The 26833-nt window shown below is 39.6% G+C and overlaps 1 protein-coding gene across 3 annotated transcripts in view; it reads right to left on the reverse strand.

Moving 5' to 3' along the window:
* The window catches only part of THSD7B (thrombospondin type 1 domain containing 7B), a 336992-nt gene that overhangs the window by 160154 nt on the left and 150005 nt on the right, over positions 1-26833 (reverse strand). The gene's annotated exons all lie outside the window — the stretch shown is intronic.

Here is a 26833-nt window from a genome sequence, read left to right on the forward strand (position 1 = left end):
TATATTCACCAGATATTTTCAACATAGGAAAGATTTAATCCATTTTCTTCTGAAGTAAGGGTTACGAAAGAGAAGATGAGCATGGCATTTTTTTAAATATATTTGCTAATAAATTTGATCATTACCTAAAGCACCGGTCCCTAATTTGAATTTTTTAACAAGGTAACAGAGAAGCTACATGGAGAAGTACAATTCTGACTGGAATTTTGATTCACCTAAAAGCAAATTAAATTCTTTCCAACAAGGGAAACTAAACAAGGAATGACAGAAAACCATCCATAAACTAAAGGGCTTGTTTTTTCCAGCAACTTAATTTCTTTCTTATTGTCTTTTCCATTCTAGAAGGAGAAGCCACTCCCACGGTCCTGAATAACGCATGCCACGGTGAGGCACTTACTCAACAGGAACATTTCATTCTGAATCAGTTCAATATTAAAACTGCATCTGTCTATTTTACATAATGCCTCGCAGCTCTGGTGCATTAGTCTCTTTTTTCCCCAGTGACCTGTGTACTCATCTCCTATAACACAGTTTAATTACTCCTGCCACAGACATTCCTCCTGGCTCAGGAAAAAGGGAATGTCCACTGGACAGGATACAACTAAAGCAGCAAAAATACAAATCCCATCAGGCACCAGGAATCTAAAGATCAGCTCAATAACAGAGTATCCTCTTTTTGACATTTACCACTATACCATGCTCATTTTTTAAAAGGAAAATTTGTAAAATTACTTTGAAGATTTCAGGTTTGCACACATGTGTGGAGCCTTGAGCAACCTCCATGGTGGGGAACAGCTCAAGACAAAGCAATTGCATTTCAGATTGTTCTGCATTGTTACCTAGAAGTTCAGAAATTTTTTTTTCCCCCACAAATGACTGCTGCAAAAATGCTGCATATTTAATGACAATTACCAGTTTGACATCAATATTTCTTCTTGTAGCACTTCACATTATTCAGTGGAAATAATGAAGCTGTCATCTAAAATACTATACGTATCGTAAAATTTTATGTCCCACTTAAATCTCAGAAAAGAATGACAATAAACTTTGATTAAATACTTGCCCGTAACAGAATAAGATGTCAACAGACAGTAGTAAATTCAGAAGAATTCCTATTGACTGTATGCCAGTTTGCTAACGGCAATTGCATTCAGAGAAAGCTGTCTGCTGACAATATCTTGGCCTAGGCATCTCATCAGCTAACGAAAACGTTACATTTAAAAGCAATAACAATCAAACTACAACAACAGGAGAAATTTCTTATAACCATTTTGAATGTGTACGTCTCATCACAACATCATGGGGGTTTTTTTCCATGTTGCACGACCAGCTTTAGTGATACCTTAAAGCATCCAGGGCTCACCGTGCTCAGTCGTCACTGGGAGACCAATGTCACACTTCACTGAAATCCCTGGCTCCTGGTTGACTTTTCGTAATGCCAGTCAACAGGTAAGAACATCGTAGAAGAGTGGTGTCAGTTTGTCAGGGAAAGCAGTGGCGTATGGAATAAATTTAATTGCAGTGGTCCATCACTATTATCAGAGCCCCATAGCAGACAAGAGGAATGCAATAGCAATGAAGACGAATGGAAATGAAGATCTATCACAAAAAAAGATGAAGCAGCAAAGAAAAACAAGCCATTCACAATGGAAAAGATGACATAAACACAAATACAACCAGGATCATTCTCAGGAGAAAAAAAAAGAAAAAGAATAAATGAGACAACCATTGAGGATTTGAGTCAAAAGACTTAACTAAAATGCAACTATGAAAAACAATGCATTAGATTAAGGAAAAAACATTTTTAACCACATAATGCACAATGAAGAAAAAGGGAATAACAACTCAAGAGAATAAGGAAAAGGAAAGTGAGATGAAAAAGTATGAAAAACAGACAGAGGGACTGAGAATAAATGTGAAAAAGAAACAGTATGTCTGGAAATATGTTACGAAATCACCATGAATATCATAAGTCTTGACCAAATGCCTGCATCACTAGCTATGACCCTGTCCCTCACCCATGTCCAAGTAGTCATTACAGAATTTATGAGAAAAAGATAATGAAGAGTATGGAGAAAAAAAAAAAAGGGATATTTGTTTTGCCTTCCTATACAGCCTCTGCTGCAATTTGGACTGTTTACCCACAACTGTTTTCCCTCTTTATGTAAATTCACATAAGAAAATTGACTTGTGACTCTAAGGAAGCTCCAAAAAAGCCAGCACAGGGGGAAGCACATCAGCAAGCAGCTGCCAAGCCTGCAGAGAAGATCCTGGTATACTTCTATGGAGTATTATACAGCAGCTACCAGTCTCAAGGTTAAAAAAAATAATACAGCTGCATGAGGTTACCTACATAAGAGATTGGCCCTGATGTATTTCCTATCCCACACAGAAAGACAAGTAGTCATTTAAAGGAATTTGCTACACATTCACCTGCTGGGGTTGGGCATAAAAGCAGAATTAATTCCACCTTGCGGCTGTTTGCACAACCCCTCCTGAATTAAGAGAAATTGCTCATGTGGCAGCTGAGAGTAAACATGGGTTCACTGTATTCCCAGAGAAGAGCATAGAAATTCAGGCTGACATTCCTAATAATTAACATAGCACAGCAATCTGAAAACATAAAGTATAAGAAATAACATAATCCATATTAGTGTTCTGGTTTTTTTTCCTCTCTCTCTTCACACTTTTTTCTTTTTTCTCTATTATCCCTCCTCATTGTAAATGAGGGGAATCTACACAGGTGGGTTGATCAAGACTGATTGCAATTAAGATTTATTGTTGAAATTGGTGCTGTAGTATAATTGAAACAGGTGTCCCTCTATTTTCTTCTCTGTACTGCTTTGTTCCAAATGCTAATCAACACAAAATATTATAGAAACCAATTATACAAATAAGTCAAATGTATTAAAATATTATAAAATATACATATCTTTCCAAAACTTTAAGAAAAAACCAATTATGAGTAGACTTGTTTATTCCAATAGTGTATAGAGTCCACTTCTACTTATATATCTGTGCAGTGGGGCAGAACAATTTTAGTGGAGGAATTCAGGCATTTTAATTTAGAATAAAGAATGTGGCATTTTATTCCCATTGCATCAGAGCTATAAATTTCTAAACATTCCATTTTTGCAGACTTAAGGTGCCATCTTCACTCTCAAAACTCAACAAAAAAATTAAAGGGACATACTAGAAAGGGCAGACTCCAGTAACGGTGCTCTCACTCAGGAAGTGACCCCAAAAAGAAAAGTTGTGTGTGCACACATGGAAAAGTGCAATGCTTTTATACCTCCTGGTTTGATTATTATGATTTTTGTTGTGATTATGCTACTCTTAAGAATGATGTACTTTTCTGGCTTGCTCATAACCATCAAAAGGCTATGACTGACTGTTATCCAAGCGATATTCCAAAAATAAGCTAGCAGTTTGCCATATATTGAGGAATAACAGACTCTTTTTCTCTTCTATCCCCAGAAATTGCCCAAGAGTGAGTTTGTATTAACATAAGACACTGAAAAATTGTAAACAATAGTGCAGCAGATGAGGTTTATCTAACTTGGCAAAAGTCTTGTGTTCAGATACAGTGAATGCTAATGATAATAAATAATTGCAAATACCATCTGGACTCTTTGAAAAACATCTTTCTCCAAGTCTGCAATTGAACGTCTACAAAAAGAGGATCAATGCAAAAGAAAATGAAAACAGTAAATTAAAATTAGATTTATGCCAACTACTTAAAACTAAGTGCTCATTTAGAAGCAGTTAACACAAAAATGTGTTCTAATTCAGATGCAGAGTCTGGCCTAATCCCATAAAGCAACTCTGAGAGCTTTCACAGTCTATCAGGAAATGTTCAGAACTTGCAGGACCGAATACTAGGCTATTTTTATTATTACTACTAACAGTAGTAGTTTCTTTTCCAATTTTTTCTCCAATTGATCCACAAAACTCAGAACAGAGTGGTATTAAGATGTCCTATTCAATAGTTTTTAAAAGATTGCAGTAAAGAAGAAAATTTACCCAGTAACATAGATGATCATCAGTCAAGGGTCTAAATGAATGACTGAAATCTGTTCTTGACAAAAGCAATGCAAATTGCAAACCATTATCTTTGGTTATTGAGTAAAACCTCTCAGCATACACACCAGTTTTGCCAAGTACCAACTACACATCTAAACTACATAAGGCATTTTTCAGCTGGGTTAAGTTACTTCTGGCTAATGTACCCTGACCTATGCTTGAACCATTTTTACATAATAAAGTTGTGAATTTTAGAATGAGTGTTTAATTTCCACTGTATTTTGCATAGATCATTTAGTACTTAAAATGGGGATAAATCAAATGTAGGAAACACAATATTAATAATATTTTCTGTGTGCTTCCAATTTGCCCATGAGGTGGAACTTTAATTACATCATTAATAACGATGCCTACATTTTCAGTCGGTAGTGCATCATTCCTCTAGTGCCATTTAAAGCGCATTTGGTCTCTAAACTGCTCCACCCTCTGGAACTGGTTCACTGATTATATTGTAGCAACAGCCTCATCCTGCTTACAACTCAGCTACAACGGCGTCAACAGAAGAATTTAAAGGCAAGGATCACTTGATGATGACCTAAAATGGTTTATTTAGAGAAAGGTTTATTTAGAAAAGTTTTCTGTTATTTTCTGTCTCCAGAAAGTTTACATAAAGTTGACAATTGTTTTGGGGAAGGAAAAAAAAATAAATCTATCACTGTTTTCCCCTATTATTCAGAGTCCAAATTGTCTCAAAAACTTTTAAAAAAAAATCTAAAAGCTGGCATCTGTGACTATACTTTTTGCTGAGGAAAAAACCAAAATATATTGTTTCCAATGAGGGTTTCCAAGAGGAAATTTCTCCCAGTAAGAAGCACACAACTTTATATTTGGGTATTGAAATTAAAAGGTGACAAGTAACAGATCTGCTAGCACATAAAAAAAATTATGTTTATTACTCTTTAGAAGCCTTGAGACACAACTTTGCCCAAAGCTTGCTCTCAATGTTACTGGTCCAGATAAGGCAGCACACTTCACTTCCTTTTTTTCTTGGCTGATGAAACTATTTCCCAGGAAAATATTCACTCTTTCTCTAGGGTTCGGATGGAGATGGATACTGCCGCTTGAATGTTTACACAGCAAGATGAAGGATCCTCACAGCGTTAGCCAGTGTTATCATCCCGACCTGGGAAATGGGGCGTTGCCAGCAGAGCAGCCTCCACCAGAATACAAACACTGTGTCCCCAAGAGGTCTCTGCTCAGTGGGTACACTGACCCTCCGCCACCGCGTTCTTTCAGAGTTTGAACGTATGGATGGGTTTGGCCACGGCAGGTGAATTCACGCTCCGGCGCAACCTGAGCTGGACCGTTGTTACTAAACAAGACTCTGACCCCCTCGCTTAAAAGCGAAGTAAGGTGCATACATACCTACAGCTTCCAATTTTTAACAAATTGAGTGGTGACGCTAAAACCTGAAGACTGTATTAAAAAGACTAAGAAAGGCCATTGCCTATGCTTTGGTAGTGTCCTCAGGGTACACCCTCTGCTCACAGAAAGACAACAGAGGAAGATGACAGAGGACAAAGAAAAGGGATACTAAGTGGAGAAAACACAGGAGAAGGAATTATCTTTGATGTCAAAAATTTCATCAAGCTGGGGCTTTCTCAGAGGTGCTGAAGCTGGGACCATGTGCTGAGCTGGCAGTTCAGACAAATGTTGTTTGCTGAGTTCAGAGGCACCCGCACCAGCAGCTGCCCTCCCACGCTGACCTATTCCTTATTTGCTCCAAAGTAGGGGGAAAAAAAAAAAAAAAAAAAAAGTATGAACCCCAAAGGGCCCAGATAGATACCAACTAGTCATTCCCTAACAGGTTTTCCAGCTCCTGTTGGAGACCTACTATTTTAACTGTGCTACTAGGTTAAAGGAAAACACAGAATCAGTAAATTAAATCAAATGAACACCCCTCACCCCCTTTTTAAACACCCTGAAGTGTCAAGACTGTCAGGAGGCATTTGGACATGCTTTTCAAATATAAGAACTGAAACAGAAAAACCGCAGAATATCTGGATAAAATTTGGTTTTCTACCACTAAATTTCTTGGTGTGGAAAAAGCAATAACCTCTCCACAACTTAGAAAATATTTCTGTTCTGATTATTCAGCTATTAAAATAGGAAAGTGTCATTTTATGACAATTGCTTTCGGCAGGAGATATTTTACACTTATATTCTCAAGGAATATGCACATAAGGAAGAACAATATTAAAACCTTCAGCGTTAATCTGTATTTTCAAAGCTAAGCATATTTTGACAAAGTTTCTAATAGACACTGTTCAAAATTCATAACATATATGAGCATGATTACATTACTCTAATTTATTTTTTCTCCTCTTATGCGCAGCAATAAAATTTTACCTTTGAACTTATATTTATTACAACTTTTACTCTACGGAGGGCATGCAGGCACAGAAATATAATAAAGCTCTGCTAATTCCATACATTATTGAAATCCTAACACTGCAAATGGTATCTTACTGTCTTCATGCATACTTAAAATTTCAATTCAAAACTCATTTCATTAAAAGGGATGGTTAAGCAACAGCATATCCTTTTTTTTAAGTTTGTGGATTAATGTAGCAGAATTATATTTTATATATTCGGAAAAAAGTAGGTAATACTAGTGTTTGTTTAGGTGTTGTAAGCAAAAGCTTGATAAATGCTAAATAATTGAGTGCTCCATCCATCAAACTCCTAAGCACTATAAAACTGTAGAGAAGGGAAATGCTAGCGAATAACCTTCGCTTACCCACAGGCTGCTGTAAACTGGGTCTAATTCCGGTGGTAAAAATCGCATTGACTTCACCAAACTGGGAAGTGTACAGCTATGCAGGATAGCTTCAAACTAAATGAAGGACAAACAGGTGAAAGCACGGAAGGAATTTAGACCACGAAGATCAGGGTCATCATGTAACACTAATGATACCTGGCCAAGGAAAACGTCACAACTAACAGACAAGACAAATTTTGGGCATCTCTTAACGTGGTTGATATAATACTAAATGATATCGCAATACAAGTCAGTAAGGGAGCAGCTCATGCAATCAAATACATGACAAAGTGCAAAAGTTGACTCAAACTGCAAGTACAATATTGGCACAACCTCTTTTCTCTCCACAAAGGTCACTTCACACATTAGCTCCAGCTTCACTGATCAGCAGCTGAGATAACGGCCGCTCGCACGCACCTCAGAGTCACTGGGAAAAAAGACAAGGGGATGACTTTCTGCATACGATGTTCTCATCACATTTCTGGTAATTGTTCAATCGTAGATAAGGCACAAAAAGGGAAAAAGCAAAAGAACAGACTACTCTGAAAACATAACAGAAACAACCACCTTTACATTTGGCACTGAAGGCATCAAAAATGATAGCTATTATTACTGCTGTAATTACACAGCTGGGACTCAGAAGAATTGCATTTTGCTTCCCTGAAAACATGGCCACGTGATGTTTGATGGTTCCTAAACCTGTAGGAACAGATCGCCCCACCATGGCCAGTTTGCAGAACGCCCGCAGGACCGAACACCTGAAGACACGCTGCCAAAAATGGTCCAAACAGGGTTCCCAAACCCATAGGGTCCATCACCCCCATCCTCCTGGAGGCAGACTATGCCAGCTTGACTTCCACAGGCACCAATACGATGGCACCAGAGGAGTTTTGAAAACTCAACAGCCAGGACTGCCGTCAGCCCCTGACTTGGGCTTCTCTGATCACAAACCTCTGAGGCGCACCAACACTGTGATCTCTCCAGAGCATTACTCAGTGCCCACCACATCCTACACAGGCTTACAGGCCACTACTGAGGACTAAGCCTGAGACTTTCATATCTAAACCCTTGTCAAGTGAAATACAGTAAAAATCCTCTGCCTGCAAGTCAGCAGTGGTCAGATACATCCTCCCGAGCCAGCTGCAAGACAGAAATGCAAGGGAACAAATACATTGAGCCAATTAAGCTTTTTGACCACAAAATACCAGACCAGGCAGGGGAAACACATGAGGGCCATATTTTAACTCCAGCACACAGACATAATGAAGTTGCCATGCTGGAGGATTTCTCAGAGTTTAGTAGGACTCAGTGCATGATACCAAGCTCTCACAGGCTCCAGCTGATCAAATTTAGGCTACTGAGATATTCTGTGCAATGGCAAGCCCAGACGGGACAAGGTAAACCTCATCTTTGCATGACTTCCCAGCAACAAGCAGCAAAGCAGGGAGCAGTTTAACATAGCAAAATACGATGTTGTCTCCTACATTAAAGTAAACTTTCAAGATCAGCTATCCTGACCGCAGAGCCAGAATTTAACAAAATCCCTCCAAAACCTGGTCTCGACCATGTTTGGTTTAGAGAGTAGTACTCACTTGTTAAAAAGTAAGGGGGAAGCTTTTTCTCTGAAACTAGGTAAGCAGAGCAAGATTCCTACCTACTCTCAAGCAGTTAGTTGAAATGTATTCCACTACAGACTTTAAAGTCACCTCACTGGCAACATAACCTCCCAACATATTGAAAAACAGCAGGAAGCGTTGAATTAAATACATCTATGCTAACAAGCACTCTTACAACCATGAATGTTTAATCTAGTTTTTCACTAGCTGATGTTGTACCCCATGACTGCTACGTGATTTTGAAGCCTTGAGAGAGGAGAAGAACTAAAGGGAAACCGCTGTAAAGCAGGGAACCACAGAAAAGCACTCAGAGGGAAAAGTCTCTGGAGAAAGCCCGGAGCAGAACATTACCACAGCAAAAGAGGCAAGACAGATAATGTTAACATCTGGAGTGGGATGGAGGAGGGGGAGAAGGCAGTTAACATGAGCACCAGGGAAGTCAGCCTATATATTCAGTAATCGTGGGGCTACATTCCGATGATGTGTAGAATACTTCCCAGCAATATATAAGATGTTACCGTTTATGTGTTTTGTATACAAAGAGATACAAACAAAATGAGTTTTCAGAGAGCTTGTAATACTGGCTGACTGCACAGGATAAGTTATTATGTACCAACCGACTGCTGGAAAAAGGAACTTCTGCACACCTTTGGGGTCTTACCCATATATCTTAATGTTCTGGACCATGACAAATGATTGGATAACAACTCTTACTCCCCTTGTCATCATCCATCTTCTTAGGAGGCTTATTTCTTCAAATCCTGATGATGAACCTCTGTAGTCACTTATCTGAGCAGCGAAAATTTATTGCCTTTACTAGAAAATGAAATTCTCCTCCAGGAGAACTGCAATGGACACAAAAGGGCAAATTTCTACCCTGGAGTATGTGGATGCATTTTCTTTCTCTTTAGTGAGAACTATATACATTTATCCCATGTCAGGATTTGGACTAAGGGGTATCTCCTGTGTTAATAAGAATGGCTAAGTTCCAATTAAATAAGCTTACAGATTGTAGAGATGCCCTAATGAGAAAAAAAGATGAGGCCCCATACTAATACTGCTTTCACTGCACATATTTAACAGGGCTGCCAAAGCAGAGTCTCCAAAATACTTACTAATTACATTGGACTGCCTCCAGCCACTGTCACTAGCAGGGAACAGGCAAAGTTTGCAATGAACCAACCCACCAAGAGTCCAAGGATGATATTATTATTTTGGGAAAGCCTTGAAGGAGTCAAGAGACAAGAGAACTGCGGAACAAAGTACTGCAGGGCTGATTTGGACAGAAAATATTGCCATAGTCTGTGGACTTTATGAGCAGCTGTATAAAAATATTCTGGCACAGCTGGGAGCAGCCCCCTAACTGGTAAGATGCTAAAATGCAGACTAGCACTAACTCCACAGCATTCATGTTGGATTTAAATACATACTATCTCCATCAGTTACTGGAACTTGTAATAGAGACTGGTGTATAAAAAGAAGAAAAGCCATAGGGCAGAAGTCTATAAACTCAGCTGAAAGAATCCATACGTGTCTTCTTTTTTGTGTGTTGAGTGGCAAGAGCTGGTACCCCAAGGGTGATTGTTCCTAACACAGGGAGAGCCCAAATTAACACCAAAGGACGACTGAAGGACCCGAAAGTACATCACTGAAGAAAATCAAGTTCCTACTTTTGTCCAATCAATGATGAGAACTAGGAAATCTGTGCAAGTCGCATGTGACCCTCATAAGAAACAGTACTAAGAACAGTCTTTCCAGAGTTCGCATCAAGTTGCACAGTTAGCCATTAATTAGCTTGGCGTTAAAAACCTCCATTTCAGCTCCACAGTACAAGAGGGGTTGAAAGAACTGCAGGTGCCCAGAGTGACACCATAAATATTGATCACAGTGCTCGTTCCACTTCATTAGCCACAAAGCGAGCAATGGTCCTCAAGGGAGAGGAAAAGGCAGATCCAATTTTAATCAAACCGCCGTACTAAAATGCAAACGTCGTGGAATATTATTTTAATTATTGCTCTTTACTCATGCCAGTTGCAGCCTATAAAAAAAGAGAAGTTTCTGGACAGAGAGCCTAAACCTTCAGCTGCCAGAAAGGTACATCTACGCTACACGAAGCAGCCCTACGTAACGATACCCAAGTGAGCTCTGCAACCAGCAAAAGCAGTTTTCCAGCCTAGCACCTCACCCCGGGCTCATTAGAACCACAGTTCATTAACCAGCGAAAACTTTGTCCTACTGCAGCTATAGTGTTTCTGAGATACAAACTGGTCTCTGGCAATGAAGGGCCCGTACAGACTTATTAGCTTATTCAGACCGACCTACATAGTATAGTACATAAATCCTAAACCATTTAACCTTCAAAATATATGTCTGGGAATACTGCCAGTGAATATTTGAAAGGGATTACAGGAAACGTATTAGTTGTCACTGAAAATGAAAATATGGATTTCAACTGAAACTCTATATAAGGGGGAGTTTTTCCCCCAAAATCCATTAGTCTAGCAGCCATGCTGAATGAAGGGAAAATTGTACAGCTAGCTCAGACTATGCAGGGCAAGCCGATATATTTTAAAAGCTACATTTTTATCTACTGAAATAAAACATTTTACTTTTTTATTTTTCTTCTTTAATCAGAATATAACCTCATTAAATGACAGTGTGTGAAAAGAACATATAAACTAGAAAGAAAATATAAAAACTTTCTGAATAAATTAATTTTTATTGCTTTTAGACTTTGATATTCTGGTCTTTACTACTTAAATGCAGTTTAAATGTATTACTTGCCACGGCCTTTACGTTAAACCCAGTAAGTCTGCAATTTGCGATAAAATTCCTTATCTCTCTCTTTCTGAACCTACGCAAAGATCCAGGGTTAATTTGCAGATAATATTACTTCATGAAATAATTATCTTAGTCTATAGTACTTAAAATAGCTAAATTCAAGAAAGATATTTTAAAAAATGAAGCTGTCACGCCTGCAGGATGGAGGCTGCTCCCCTCCCGGCACGCATCCCCACACCGGCAGCATCTTCAGTGGGGTGCAGAGTCTGGGTACCCCAAGCCCAGAGCAGCCGCCCACGTGTCCTGCTCACCCGGGGAGTCAGGATGGAGATGCCCCACGCTGATGCATGTGCCCGGGGCACAGACCTCCCTGCGGTGGGGAGGGAAGGGGACCCAGGCCCATGCAACCTCACCCCCCAAGCCCCCAAATGCTAACAGCAAAGCAGCCTGCCTTCCTTTTCACAACCCCAGCACTTGCTGAAAAATGATTCTCGTGCTATTCTTTCTCATCCTGCTAATTTTTCCAAACATCTTCCTATTAAACTATACAAATATATTCATTTAGTAAACATCCCATTAACCAGGTCAGCATACAGTATTCACAACTTATTACAGAGCAGCACCAAATCAGTCACAGAAGCAATTATGCAATTGTAGAGCAGACAACTCACTTTAATCTTAATATGGGGCTGGGGATGTACATGTCAATGTTCATTCACATGACTCATTCATTTCCAAGTATCGTACACCATTTGTTTCACCCTCGCTTACACAGCACTCTCATGCACTTTTGATTTGTAAGCTTTGTGGACTGTCAGAAAATATGAGCTCTGTGCTTCAACCTTCATATAAGGGATTTTTTAATTGAACTTGAGGGTATTTCTAAGCTTCTATTGCGTGGGGGGGGGGGGGCAGAAGCTGGGCTAGATATTTAGGATCAAGACCTAAATAAGCTTTTTTCTAAAAAAAACAAACCAAAACAAAACCAAACCTGAAGATCTTTCCAGAACTATTTAAAACAGGTGCTTATAGAGAAGAGAAATCAGAGCGAAGATTATGGGATGCTATAGTTACAACAGAGAAAAAAAAAAAGTGGCTTTTAAAATCATGGCTTTATTTGAAGGCATTCATTTATTTAAGAATCTTGGGAAAACAGGTTGCCATATAATATTAACAAACAAGAATATGCTCTGTCAACCACACGCAGTACCTCAGATATTTTGAAGACCTAAATAACTTATGTATTAGAAAACCTAGCCTAGTCTGAATTAATACAGACTCCTATGATATAAAAGAACAGCAGTACTGGAATTATTTTCCTGGGATTTAAGTCGTATATAGCATTAAAAGTAAAGGCCTTACGATACTTATTGATAGGCAAAAAACCTGCTATCTTTAGACCTATGCATGCCAAGGGAGCACTCTGTTAAATTTACAGTCTCAGAGAGTTTCCAAGAGAGTTACCAAATCAGTCAGCTTTATTTGTAAACACCATGAAAAAGAACAAAACACCCTCTTGGCTCTAGTCTCCTTTGACACAGCACTAAGTGTACAACAAAACAGTGCTGACTTTGTATTAAACTTGGGAAATCTGCTGAAACTGGGAGGGAAAATTCTTGCTATGTTAAATTTAATGGGAATTTTGCAACAAATAGTGGAATTTGAACTTACAGAATCATCTTGGTTTCTACAATGTACTATGGGCAGCCAAGACTCCTCTCCCCCCTGCTTCAAGGACGGATGGAGCTATTTGTACAGAACTGCCCAACAGCCTATCAATAAGTTCATGAGGACTTACCAGTCCTGCTGGGTCATCGCATTTTCACTACAAAAAAGACTTGGTATTTTATATCACATGTACATTTGCCAGTAACAAATGGAAACAACCCCCAAACCAGGGACAGACTTAGGTGCAGTACCACAGGAGACATGGAAAGGGAGTGCAGGTGGAGCTCATGCCACCTGGAAGTGACTTTGTCCCTCCAGCAAAGCACCCTGGGTTCATCCAGTCCTAGCAAACTCCCTGCTCACTTGCTAGGGGCAGATAAATATTCTTACTTCTTCCAGAAAAGTCACTTTTCAACCTATATCCATCTCCCACTGGACGTAGTCCTTGAATCCCCACCGGACACTACTAGCCACAGGACCAAGCCAGGAACTAACTTTGTGTGATTGTTTTTCCCTCCTCAGTGATATGAAAGGAAAAAGGACTGTCTTCCTGTATAGCTGCCGACCCAGTCCACATGGATGTGTTGACTCACTTGTCTTTCTTTTCCTTTTTTCTCTTTCTGGGCTTGGTAAGTACTGGGTCAATGTGAGGGTTCATTGGTAGCAACACCATCAGGCAACTGATGGCAAAATATAGAACACAGCTGCCAGAAAGGAACCGAACAAATCCATGCTTACAGTCAAATTCTCACATCTCCATGGGAATTTTTAAATAATGCATCTGTTTTAAGAACCATGGTGTCGTGGTTTAACCCCAGCCAGCAACTAAGCACCACGCAGCCGCTCACTCACTCCCCCCCCATCCAGTGGGATGGGGGAGAAAATCGGGAAAAGAAGTAAAACTCATGGGTTGAGATAAGAACGGTTTAATAGAACAGAAAAGAAGAAACTAATAATGATAATGATAACACTAATAGAATGACAACAGTAGTAATAAAAGGATTGGAATGTACAAATGATGCGCAGGGCAATTGCTCACCACCCACCCACCGACACCCAGCCAGTCCCCGAGCGGTGATTCCCTGCCCCCCCCTTCCCAGTTCCTAAACTAGATGGGATGTCCCATGGTATGGAATACACTGTTGGCCAGTTTGGGTCAGGTGCCCTGGCTGGGCATGAGAAGCTGAAAAATCCTTGACTATAGTCTAAACACTACTGAGCAACAACTGAAAACATCAGTGTTATCAACATTCTTCACATACTGAACTCAAAACACAGCACTATACCAGCTACTAGGAAGACAGTTAACTATATCCCAGCTGAAACCAGGACACATGGTAAAAGGGTACACTAAAATCATACATATGGGAAGACCACGCTTCAAAATTGGAAAATGCATCCCAACAACAGAGGATGATTCAGTTTCTAAAGAAAGTCCATCTCAGGCATACGTTCTCTTCAAAAACTTTGCTTTCACATTTGCAAACTGCCTAGAGATAAAAATTGAACAGGCTGTTTATTTATAAAGGAACTACGAAATATCTTATTCTGTTACTTGTTTAACTCTTCTAAATAAAGGCAGTACCTAATTTGAGACAATTACAGACATGCTTCATACAGACAGAAAGAAAAACACCGAACAATGGAATTTTAAATTGCTCTCAATCTCCTCGAAGAGTTAATCTTTCTTGATTCACTAATTCACATTCACTTCAGTGCTTCACAAAAGCTACCATTTATTAAATACAAGATTCAATTCACAGATAAACAAATATGATAATGTAATCTACACTTAAAATAATAGCTTGGCTTCAAAGTTTGGGGGGAATTAGGAGTTTTCCTTTTTTATGGCCGTTCTTAGCATTATTTCTTGTCACAACTTCAGAGCTCAGGTCCTGTAATCGAGGTCCCCTGAACTTGTGTTTCCACACAAGCCAGGATCTGTGTGAGGATCGAATCCCATCCCACGGAGAGCACTGAATTCAGTGGGAAATCTGCCAACAGGAGGATGTTAAAGAGCATTTAGGAGCTGCATCCCATGGCCATTTTCCCTGCTCTGCAATTTCTCTACCATTCCATCACATGTTCTTCTCTTTCCATTACGACCACCTGACTAATCACAAATTGCTGCCTAATGAAGAGTACTAGCATTACAATACTTAATTAGAATTAAGAGGAAGATTTACTTTAAAAACCTGACAGACCAATATGCCCCAGAGCCAATCTCAGTAGTGCAGAACTAGCCCAAAATTTCCATGTCCTGAATTCTTAATTAAAAGTTTGTCAAAACTTATTTTAAGGGGGGAGCCTTCCCCTCCAGCATCCATTAACCGCAAAACAAGTGACTAAATTGTTTTTAATCAGCTTTACTTCATAGACAGCTTGATAAAAAGAAACTCAAAGAAAGCACAACACTTATGTTTAATTTCCACTCAACAGCCTTCAGAACTACTGTATAAAGGTGGCTCTCACAATCATTCCTGTCCAGCATGCAACATGCAGCACTGAAGGAATTTCAGCTACAGAAAAAGCCTTCTGTAGGGCCACCCAGCAGGAAAGGATTAAATTACACAAAAAAAGCCCTTCTTTTTTCCTCCACTAAAGGGGCTGTGGTCAGAGATCAATGTGAGAAGCTGTCTATTGAAGTTAGACTCAAATTATTCCCTTATATAAACCTCGGGAGAAACTCACCGCTGACCCCCACGGCACGGCAGACAACCAGAGCCCCTGGGTGCAGCTCCTTCACCTTCTCTGAGGAACGCCGAGCACAGAAGACCTCATGGCTGCAGGCTGCTCCCAGCCTTTTCTTCTACCCCGACTTCTCTGCATCTCTCCTCTCCCCACACCACAAATCCTCCTGCAGACTGTGGCGGAGGGAAGCCCTTAGCCCCACACACCACCGGTTGTTACAGATATTCACTGCCAGGTCTCAGTCTCCTCTCTGCAGAATCAGGTTTAGTTTATTTCTTTTAATATTACCTGATGAAAATTAATTCCAGATACTACTACATACAGAACTTAATTGGCTTACTTTGAAACATTTTTTTCTTTTGTGAGTTATATTGTACGAGTTGGATTCCAGCCCACTAAACCGCACATACAGAATGCAGTAAAACACAGCCAGTCGTTTCTTTACCCTAATGATCTTCTGTTTAATTTCAAGCCTTTGCACTGTTTTGACTATTTCTCTTGGAAAAAGGTCTTGGCTAAAATAATTTTGAACTGATAATTGGGCAATTTTCTGTCTGTTAAGAATTTGAAAAATATCAAATGCATTAAAAACTGTTTTCTGGCTTGTTTTTGCCTGGCATCCTAAGGAAATCAGGCTATGCCATTGTGCTGTTTATCCATCTGCTGAACACTAGAAAATTTTGAAACCGTTTATTAATGTAAATGAAATTTGACAGAGGGGTTGGTCCCTTAAAGAGTCAAATACCTACTTGAAATACCAGCTAAGCATTGGCATAAGTCACAAACCATTGCCACCACTGAGGGAAAGTTACCCCTCTGACGTGTTTGCTGGCTGGACACGGTCTGGTCAAAACACCGGTGCCCAGAAGAGGACAAATGCTACCAGTATGTAGAATGTGAAACTTTCCCCCTTCATTCTCTTTTTTTTTTTTTTTATTAAAGTATTTTGTGAACATCTCTGCAAACCGTCAGCTCTCTCTTCAATACGACAAGTTCAGAAGGGCTGCTTAAATGAAAGGCTCACACCTGCACAACCAGTGCTGGGCTCTCTTGCAATTTAGCTACAGGATCCTTCAGAAAAGTTGTGTGAATGGTGCATATACATATGCTATAATACCTGGTTAAACGGCTTATGGACAGTATTAATGCAAAAAGCTTTGAATTCATGTATCTCAAGGGGATATCATGGGTAGGAAACTAAAGCCCAAGTAAGTTTTGAGGTTGCAACTGTGTAAAGAGGCTCTAAAAGTACCATGTCAAAACCAGGTGAAAATACCACTGTTGTGAATGCTATGAATAGCCCCTGGTTATTTTCAGAGAGCCCCTTTATATGTATCAAAAATGACAAGGGTGGGACTAAAGCATAAAATGCCTTAGAGATTCTGCTTGGAATGATGATAAAACAACGTCGTAAAGCATCCCCACTTCTTATATTTCTCAAGATTGTATGCCTAGTGCTGTGCGTTTGAGAGACTTAACACAAACGTTACCAAATCTCATACAAGGAGTGTGGAAAATACCTAGGTATGTTAAACACTTCCTTCACTAGTAGAAAAGCAGTGAAATCCTTAACCACTTTTGGAACCCGTTTAATCCCAAAAAACAGAACCCTTATGGATGAGATTAACCCTCACTGTCACATCTTCCATCTGCTCCTCCTGGTAACTTCAGCCACCTTTCGGTCACAGATCCAGAATCCTGGGCTTAACACTTTTCAAATCGATCCTTGTAGCCACCTTCCTCTTCTATCCACATAAGTTAATTTTAGAACTTGTCATCTACCTACCTTTCAAATATAGTTCAAAAAGGATCCTATTTTGTTCACATCTCCCCTTTGTTGAATCAGTGTTCCCTAAGAAATACAACTACTCTCCAAAAAGAATATGAACTCAACATGCATGTGAAGTTATGCTTAGTTTAAAGAAAACAGCCAAACAGGTATTTTACACTGCATGCTCCATTTCACTGAGAAAACAGGAATTGCTATTGGCACTTAGAGGTATTTTTCTCGTTTCTCACTGAAACAATCTGGGATTTTTGTCTGCAACATATTGTGAGGGGCAAAACCAAATAAATCTATTTTAAGATTTCTTTTCCAGACTTAAAGAATTAACTATAAATACTTTTGCAGTTATAAAATACAATACAGGAACCTTATTTCAGTCTCATAATTGAGAGATAAGAAAGCATCAAACTCAAAGATTCCCTAGACATTAAAAAATAGTTTGTAAATAAATAGTTTAAAAGTATACATTTGCACTAGCCTAGTATACAAATATTAATACTTCTATACAGTTTCTTCAAACCTCTTCCACCAATGTAACAGACCTACAGGTCAGACACACACGCCATGCTCTTTAGGTAACCTTTATCACAAACTCAGATCAACTTATGTCAAACTTATTCCATAACATTTAAAACATAAAGGGCAATACACATCTTGCCATAGTAAGTGATGTTCGTATTTTTCTTAATGTTATAATACCCATTTCTGAAAGGGCTACCTTGAACCTTCATTCCAAATCTACAGGTGTTTGAAGCTCAGGTTCATTTTTTTAAAAAATCAGCCCTTGCTGCTCCCTCTCACTAGTGCAAGTGAAAATCCATCTCCTCTCTGCTGAAACAGCCACAGGGAAGAAATGGCCTTTGCCCTCACATTTTAACACGGCTCTGAATTCTTGAAAAACATCTTTTGGAGACATTAGGTATCAAAAAGGAGCACTAGATACTGAAAAGAATTGTGGTTTTGCATAGAAATTAATGTGAGGGCATTCTGCACCAACCACAAGCTCACACTTAGCTCAGCTGGCACAGAAAAAAAAATATTTTCACAGGTAGCTGTAACACCTTATATTGACAAGCATAGGGAGGATGAAAGTTGGCTATATCCCTAATCAATTCCACTGGTATCTCTGTCTGCCAACTACACAGAGCTAACACCACCACTGGATACTGATTATAGCTGCCTTCTGGACGACTGACACAAATCACGCCACCAGCATTTTGAAAAAGCACAGCCACAGTTCAGCCGGAAATCGTGCAACATATTTGCATTCAAAGATAAAGAAAATTGATCTAAGTATGTTTGAGTTTATCCTCTAGATTCAAATCCACAACCTTCCAGCCTTCCAGCATTACATATTTCAGCCTGTATTTTAGCACAATATGCCTGACTCTAAGACACAGATATTTACACTGACGTAGCTACTACAAGAATTGCTTAGACTTTTGAGTTTCTATCTTCCTTGGCTTGTGGGCCATATATTTGCTATGATATTGAATGAAGTAAAACTGTTAAAGTGCAACTAAGCAAAAAAAAGCTCTCACTTTTCAGCAGCTTACCCTAAAATTAACCTAAAGCTGATCTTCTGTTTCTTTTGCAGACATCAATTTCAGTAGAAGATGCAAAGACAGTAAATTCACTTGAACTCATGATGGTGTCTGTCCTCAAATTGTCAGTGCACCAGTCCTAGAGCAGGTCATAATCTGCATTTTGTCTTTTTAAATGTTTCCAGTAGGAGACATCAAATATTTGGCATGGTACCAGCTACTGTGAGGTAAGGCTTGATGGAGCTAACTACATCCACCCCACCTGGCTAGTAAACAGCCAGCCTGCTCAAAGAGCACATCAATCGTTGCAACTACAAAAAAAATGGGTCTCAAATCTATTGAACAAACCACACACCATTCTTCAGAATTCCTGAAACACTCATAATACTCATCAGCCTTGCTATGCTACTACATATGCTTCTTCCACCACAGCTGCAAAATGAGAAGTGTGGTTCCTATTTAATTGCTAGAAGGCTCTGCATGTTGCCTTTTAGGATTTGTGTTTCTAAGAGTCAGGAAAACATACCAGTTTGGGATCAACAGCTCCAATGATGGGATATGGTGGGGTACACTCACAACTAAGAGGAGGAATGAGCAATGTGGTGCAGAAGGCTGACCCCCACGACAGTAGTTGAACCTGCAGGTTTAGAAGAGCTGGTACCTGTTTAATTTTATTGATTGTATGCGCAAGTGTTTCAAGCAACTGGATAATTTTACTGTTCCCTACAAAATAATTCCAAATCTTACAGCTGTAAAGTTGTCTCACCTCCAGTTTGCATTTACATGAACAGTCCATAACACATATGTATTAATCATACCCTCCCCAGGCAAAACTCCCATTGCAAGTTCTGTCCTGCTAATGCTGACAGCACCAAAATTTGACCACAGCAGTATATACATCTGTCTTTTTGAACCTCGATGATTTAAGAAGCCAAGACAAAACAGTTCCTAATCCATCAATTGAGCTATTTAACTTTTAGCTATACATCGTTCTCTAATTCACCGCATATCACTAGAAGCGTACTCCCCACCCACCCCTCTCAGTAAGTCAAAGCCCTCACGGGTACACTCTCTGTACAGGCAGATCTGGGAGAAAGCATCACTGAAGAAAAATTATTTTCGTAACTCCATGTATTAAGGCCAGATTAAAGACAGGTGCATTTCCACGTTAACCTGAAAACAAGTATTTTAAGTTTACAAACAAACCTGCTCCCTTTAGTTTCCAAAAGTTTAAGTTTCTAAAATAAAGAATGATCACAATCTAAGCTTATCCTACTCTTCGAGGAGAAACAAAATCTAGATGTACCATTACGCATGGTGTTGTATCACTGGACACAATGAGTCAATGGAGATTTAAGATCTTATTCTGATATGTCAGAAAGAACTTACTTAAAACTTACTTTCAATAAATTGAACACAGTAAATCTTTTCTCTGAGAAATTAAACAGACTCTGCAAATTCATTCTATATCATTAATCCATTACAAGATGAAAAAAAAAAAAAAAATTCTCCACAGGTAGGAACTTGGTTTTGCCGAGATGTATGTTAAAACAGAACTTCTCAGAAAGCTGCTAGCTTCATGCCCTCAACCAGGAATAAAACCAGACATCATCCTTACTTGCAAGCCCCTTCCTTCTGAGTGACAGCCCAGCTGTCGGGGATGATCCTGCCTCTCGTGATGCTGTGCACAGAGCGGAGCACGCATCGCAAGCTGCCTCTGCAGACAACCGCTCTCAGGGACCACCGGACACGCTGTGATTGAACTGGAAGTACAGACAGGTAACTGAGCGCACCATTATTAATATTCTACCCCCAAAGAGTCTTCAGCTTCCATAAGTGCAGAGCTTCACTGTCAGGCTCTGGCAGAACATAATATTGGATCTTAAAATAACACTGCTTTGATTACCTTACTTCCCTTTACTCTTCGCTTGAATTCCAACAGGATTTCAGTGTCTGCTCTGTCAATAGAGCCGTGTGAATAATGGATTTCTGTTTGGGCACTGAACCAAAAAAAAAAAAGGAAAAGGAAAAGGAAGAAAAAACTCTAACTCTGTTTTAAGTAGACTGAAGAGAGACTGGGGGAGGATTTAGGAGAAAAGTAATTTCAAGATAAGGCAAAATGTTTGCTTAATCTAAAAGGAATATTTTGCTTTTCTATTAACAACATCTTTTAAAAATATTTTGATTTTTTAATTTTGTTTAAGACTTGGCCTAGTTCATTTACCAAAAAAGCAAACATTAATCACTTAATCTAAAAAATGCTGAAAGAAAACATTTTGACTCTGAAATATTGTTCTCCAGTTTTACATATAAAATTGTCAGATGGAGTAGAAATTTAGGAATAGATGTATTTCAGCCCAAACATGTACTTTTTCAGTGAACTTAATAACACTTAAAAACAAAAACCCTCTTGTCTTCTTGGCAAGTGCCACATTCTAGATACCAACTGCCTAGAACCAAAGAGATCGCACAGAAAAATAAAACAGAACTGTTGTGCTGAAATGACTCTTACCAGTACTCCCAGAACACCAGCTGTAGTAGTAGTATAAAGATTTTCTGCTCGAAAGCAAAAGAAGCAACAGGCCTGAAAGTTTGACGAACACCCTTATTTTGGGGGTTCCTTCTATTCACCACATCCTGCAAATATGTCCAGGGTTTGGGGGGGTGGGGTGCTAATGTTAGTGCCAGGAAAAAAAGGAAAAAGAAAAAAGAAAAACATAGGCTTAATCATCTGGCATAACACTGCTGAAATGAGGATGATTGATTTTTTTACTCCACAATGATTTATGTTCCTGACTGCTCTTTGCTGCCACTCGTGCAGCCCCGTGTCCAGCAGCACTGAGGCTCAGTGAGCCCAGGCTCAGGCAATGGGTGCTGCCCCCCAGCTCGGATAACTCTTGCATCTTGAAGCCAGCAGCTTATTCCACTAAGAATACTTAAAGAAAACACCTTGCCACCATAGCAGCTGACAGTAGGATTGCAGTATGTTTTATTTCTAAGCTACTCTTGGCAGATTGTCTGTACAGGGTGGTTCGCCCCTTACAGCCGGGAGTCCCAGGACCTGCCAGATATAATTCATTTATCAGATATGGCTGGGAAGGGTGCACAGAAACCTCCAAAGTGCCTGGGAGCACCTAGGTGAGGCAGAAGCTGCTGAGGAAGGTGGCTTTGTGACAGGTCCCAGGATCAGTCATTTCAGTGCTACAGGAAAAGAGAGACAGCAATGTTCTTCTGGGCACCTCCGGACTCTGCTCCTCTGGGTTCAGCACCTGCATGTCCCTATCACTGCGTGAATTGTGCGTGAAAAAGGAACCAATAAATTATTTGGCGCTGTTATAAATACTGTCCTCAAAAAGGAAGACAACCCCACAATTAACTCCCACAAAGCAAAGAAACCCTGATACCCAAGATGACAGTATAGAAAGGCAAATACTCAGCAGTTTTTGAATTGTGATTAGATTTGTTAACTAGGAGTAAAACAGCCTGAATTCAGCAAAATCACATGATGTTTGCATTAAACCTTGTTGCTGATCAGATAATTTCTGATTAAAACAATGAAGCCTTTGGGTATAAATTATTTTGTATTTTTGATTATTTAGACACTATGCTGTTCACTATGACAGAGAAATCATCTTTGTTACTAAAAGTTCTTCTGGTAGGAATCAGAACAAGCAGAAGCAAATTAATAAATGATGACATGGGAATCACAACAAAACGGATTGCCGACTGCGGGTATGATTCTGAATAATAACATTTTACAATCTATTCAAGAGCATTGCTAATAGGTGAGATTTAGTTTACAGCATTGTCAGAAACATTTATAAAATGCTTGGAAAATGAATTGTTACTTTTATGAGTCATACTTGTTATTTCATGAATTTATTGTTGCAGTTCCTTTTACGTATGTTCTCAGGTTGTACTCCTCACCATAATAGCTGCTCTGTTCACAAGCTACATGATTATAACATGCATTTCTCAAAGCTGCAGTTTGGTTCAACATTTGCCTTGTTTCGATCTATTTTTCTATTATTAATACAGCCTAAAATAGGTATGGAAAATAACAATAAAAAAGGTTCCCAAATTCCTGCATCAGAATGAACCCAACAACATTTATAGGGTAAAGCCAGTTGTATTTCTTAGCATCTAAATCAAAAGACTGGGAAACGACTTATGAAGGCACACCATCTCCTTTTTGGACTGAACTTTTACCTGCTGACCCTGAGCCAAACTCTGCTGTCTAATATTATCTGCAGTTTTCTGCACGCTACTACAACATTGAGTTCCCTTTGTTCACCATACTCAAAGTGCTTGTACCTATCACGAAGACCTAAGCAGCAGAGCACACAAAAGATGCTTTGAGTCATCGTCTTCAAAAAATGAAATGCAATACATTTTGGCTACTGTCCCATTGCATTTTAAAATGAAAAAGTTTTGACCTTGTTCATGGTTTTGTATCTTCTGAGCAGCAATATTTAAGGAGAGCAGGTGAACTGGAAAGTTTTCAGAGAGTTATTTTCATCTGGTCAATGCACAGTGATGTTTGTCGGTTCTAATCAAGACTGTCCAAATTCAAATGTCAAATACTTGTAACTATCTGCTCAAGAATACATTACAAACAGGAGATTATTCAATTCATTGTTGAACAACCTAAAACAACAACTGAGAAAAATCACAAATAATTTTTGGGCTGTCTGTGAATATAAAAAAGTTTTCAAATAAATTCTTTGATCTGAATTATAGATCCAGGTACCCAGTGATACACTTACATAATCCTATTTTTAGTATCATCATTCATTTTCCTGTACTATTCTTTTGGCTTCACAGACTTCCCCAAAAGTATCCGTTGTCCTTCACTAGCAAAATAAAAAACACTTTGCTGAAAAATTTTGTTTGGAAGAAGCATCCAATATAGGGCTTTCCCCATTCTATGCATTACTTCATTGCATTTCTACACATTATTTAATTTCATTTGATGTATTACACTACTGTCTTCTGACACTACAGAAGAGGCACACTCGAGGGATATGGACCAGACATTAAGAGTTTCTCACAAGCATCACATGCATGTTCAATAACTTATGCACAGATCTTAGAGACACTGCTAGGTGGGAGCAGACACCTAACAATGCCAAAGTAATGAGATGATTATGGTCTTCTCATTCCTCCTCATCTATGCTAACTGCTACAAATCACAAATTACAGACTCCAGCTACTCCATGAAAAAATGCTGTATATAGCATGTGCCCTGTGGAGGCCCCTTCATTATGGACCCTCTACATTAACCTATTTAAGAAACAAGAAGTCATTTCTGTACCTCTATACCGAGAGGAAGTAAGAGTGCTACATCACTGAAATTCACACAAGCCCTTACATAGAGACATTCCTTTGACAGGGAAGTCTTCAGAGAAACCCTGCAAACCAGATAGACCCATGTGTGACTTGCTCCTGAGTTCAAGCTCCAGATCAGGCCAGCAGCAGTTTGCTACCTGGGTCATTACTGCAAAATCTTCTCACCAGAAATGATGGCTTTTTAAAATGGAAAGAAAGGACACTACAGGGAGCTCTGAAGGTGAGGTTTCAGTTGGAGAAACAGGTAAGTTAGCCACTGCTCCCTGCTCACCTCCCAGACAGGTTCCTCCCAACCCTCTTTCATGGTACGTACAGGCTGGCACCACGAGCATACAAGAGACGTGCATGGGAGAACGACATCAGGATGACCAGAAGTGGGCAGAAAGAGTTAATGCCTTCTTAACTTCACTCACTGTCTATCAACATGTATCAGCGACAAAGATGCACCTCCAGTCTCCACCTTGCTGGAGGGAAGTTTAGGCCAACGGCATCGCACAGGCGCTGCCGGCAGCAGCAAAGTCCTCTGCCATGGGAGAGAGGACTGAAAAACGTGGTCAGTTCCCTTCTGCTGTAGTCAATGTAATTAAAGCTCATTTTTGGCAAGGGAAAAACCAGTCTCCTCATGAAAAAGGCCTCAGGTCTCTGAGGTGTGGACAGCAGTATGCAACAGCCCAGCATTACACAGCACAGCATGGGCTAGCAAAGGACATGGGTTCAGCCACGCTGTGGATGGAGGGAGAGGGGAAGATGGGCAAGGAAAAGAAGCCGTGATGCCAAGCTCTTCTGCAGTATGGCTTACACAAACAGGACTGACAGATCAGCTACTTCCAACTTCTAAAGAGACATGAACTAACACACTGCAGCAAGAAGAGGAGAGCATCATGCCAAAAAGTCTGGCATTTATATGAAAATGAAGACGTCTTGCAGACAGGGATACACAGAAGACCCAAAGTACCCTAATCAACATACTCCAGGCCCAAATGAACTCTTGTTAAGATGATGATACATCGGATTTTGTCATTCAACAGGGTCCAAAAAAATGCATTTTTTTTATCCCTTTAGGCATTCAGTGGGAATACTGAGCAACAATGCCAGGCACAGATGACAGAATGACTGGATAGAAGACTGGATTTTAGGATACGGGGGTGAATTCGACAAAACACGCTTAAGTAAATGAAAATACCAGCACATAATGCAGCTACCTCAAATGCTTTCAGCAGAGCAGTTACTTGCACAGAATTTTGAACTGCATAATGCTATGCATTAGTATAGGCCTGTTGTGGGGTCTGACTTGGAGCCGGGGAAGCTTCTAGCAGCTTCTCACAGGAGCCACCCCTGCAGCCCCTTCCCCACTACCAAAAACGCCAACACAAACCCAAAACAAGGCCTTATGCTATTTTACCTGTAATTGATATGTCTCACAGTTTCACATGACTCCCTACTGGCTTCCCACTGCCAACTGACCAACTATTCCAGACAAAATACTTTATGTAACTCTGCTGCTTACTCCAGCTTTTATGCAAGAAAATACACCACTTATTGCAATGGGAATCCAGTTAAGAGAACACTACAGAAGAAAAAAAGGTTATAAACAAAGCAATTAATATCACTAGATCACAGAAGAAGAAGCAAATTTACTTTTTTTTTTCAACTTTGACTTTAAGGACTCCGCCAGTCCAATCCTACTGGAACAAAAATTCAGAAAAGTTTAAAACTAGTATTAACCAGTGCTTCTCATCTGCCTAGTGATCTGGCTACTTCCTTGTGAAGCCTTCTCAATTAGAAATGGACAATGATCACATCTAGTGACAATGTTTGCCCCAGGGTGGTGGGGTGGGAAGAATGTCCCAACTTTTTTTTCTTGGTAATAAGAACATGCACAGAGTCATTGAAGTGGAAAAGTGAGAGACTCCCAATATCTTGTTGAACAATTAAGTGAAGAAGAGACACTTCAAAGGCATGGCTTCTTAAGGATCATAGTCACAGAGAACAGTTTGATCAGAGATCAGTGAGCATCTGCCATGTTATGCTTTCATTCCGAGTTGCAAGTTGGAGCATAAAAATGGATGTTGGCACAGTTTTAACAGTGTGAAGTACATGGTGCTCCTTAGCAATACAAGACTCCATCTGCACACACCACTGCAGGACCAGACCTACAGTTATGATCACACATCGGAAGAGACCACTCAGACCAAATTCAGAGACAGATCTCTGCTCTCCAGTATATTCTAGCTATGTTGTTTTATAACACTTGAAGATTTATTTTGTTGCCCCGTTTTCACAAACTTACAAGAAAATATTTCAGGAGGATCTGTGCTCTTGAGGCAAAGCAACCATCATTTCATTCTGTCAGATTCTAATGCCTCGTAAATGACACACTATTTTTAACCACTTGCCAATTAACCCCTGTTGTTATCAACTTGAAACTTGTTTCCTGTGATCAGTCTGAGCACCATGTAAAAGAATTCTCCATTTCAGATATAATATCAGGCTCTAAAGTTCCACGGTTTTGCCACTTTTAAGATGATAGCACAGTCTCACTGCAACTAAGGAC

The sequence above is a fragment of the Haliaeetus albicilla genome, chromosome 4 (assembly GCF_947461875.1).
Source record: "Haliaeetus albicilla chromosome 4, bHalAlb1.1, whole genome shotgun sequence".
In the NCBI taxonomy this organism is placed as follows: domain Eukaryota; kingdom Metazoa; phylum Chordata; class Aves; order Accipitriformes; family Accipitridae; genus Haliaeetus; species Haliaeetus albicilla.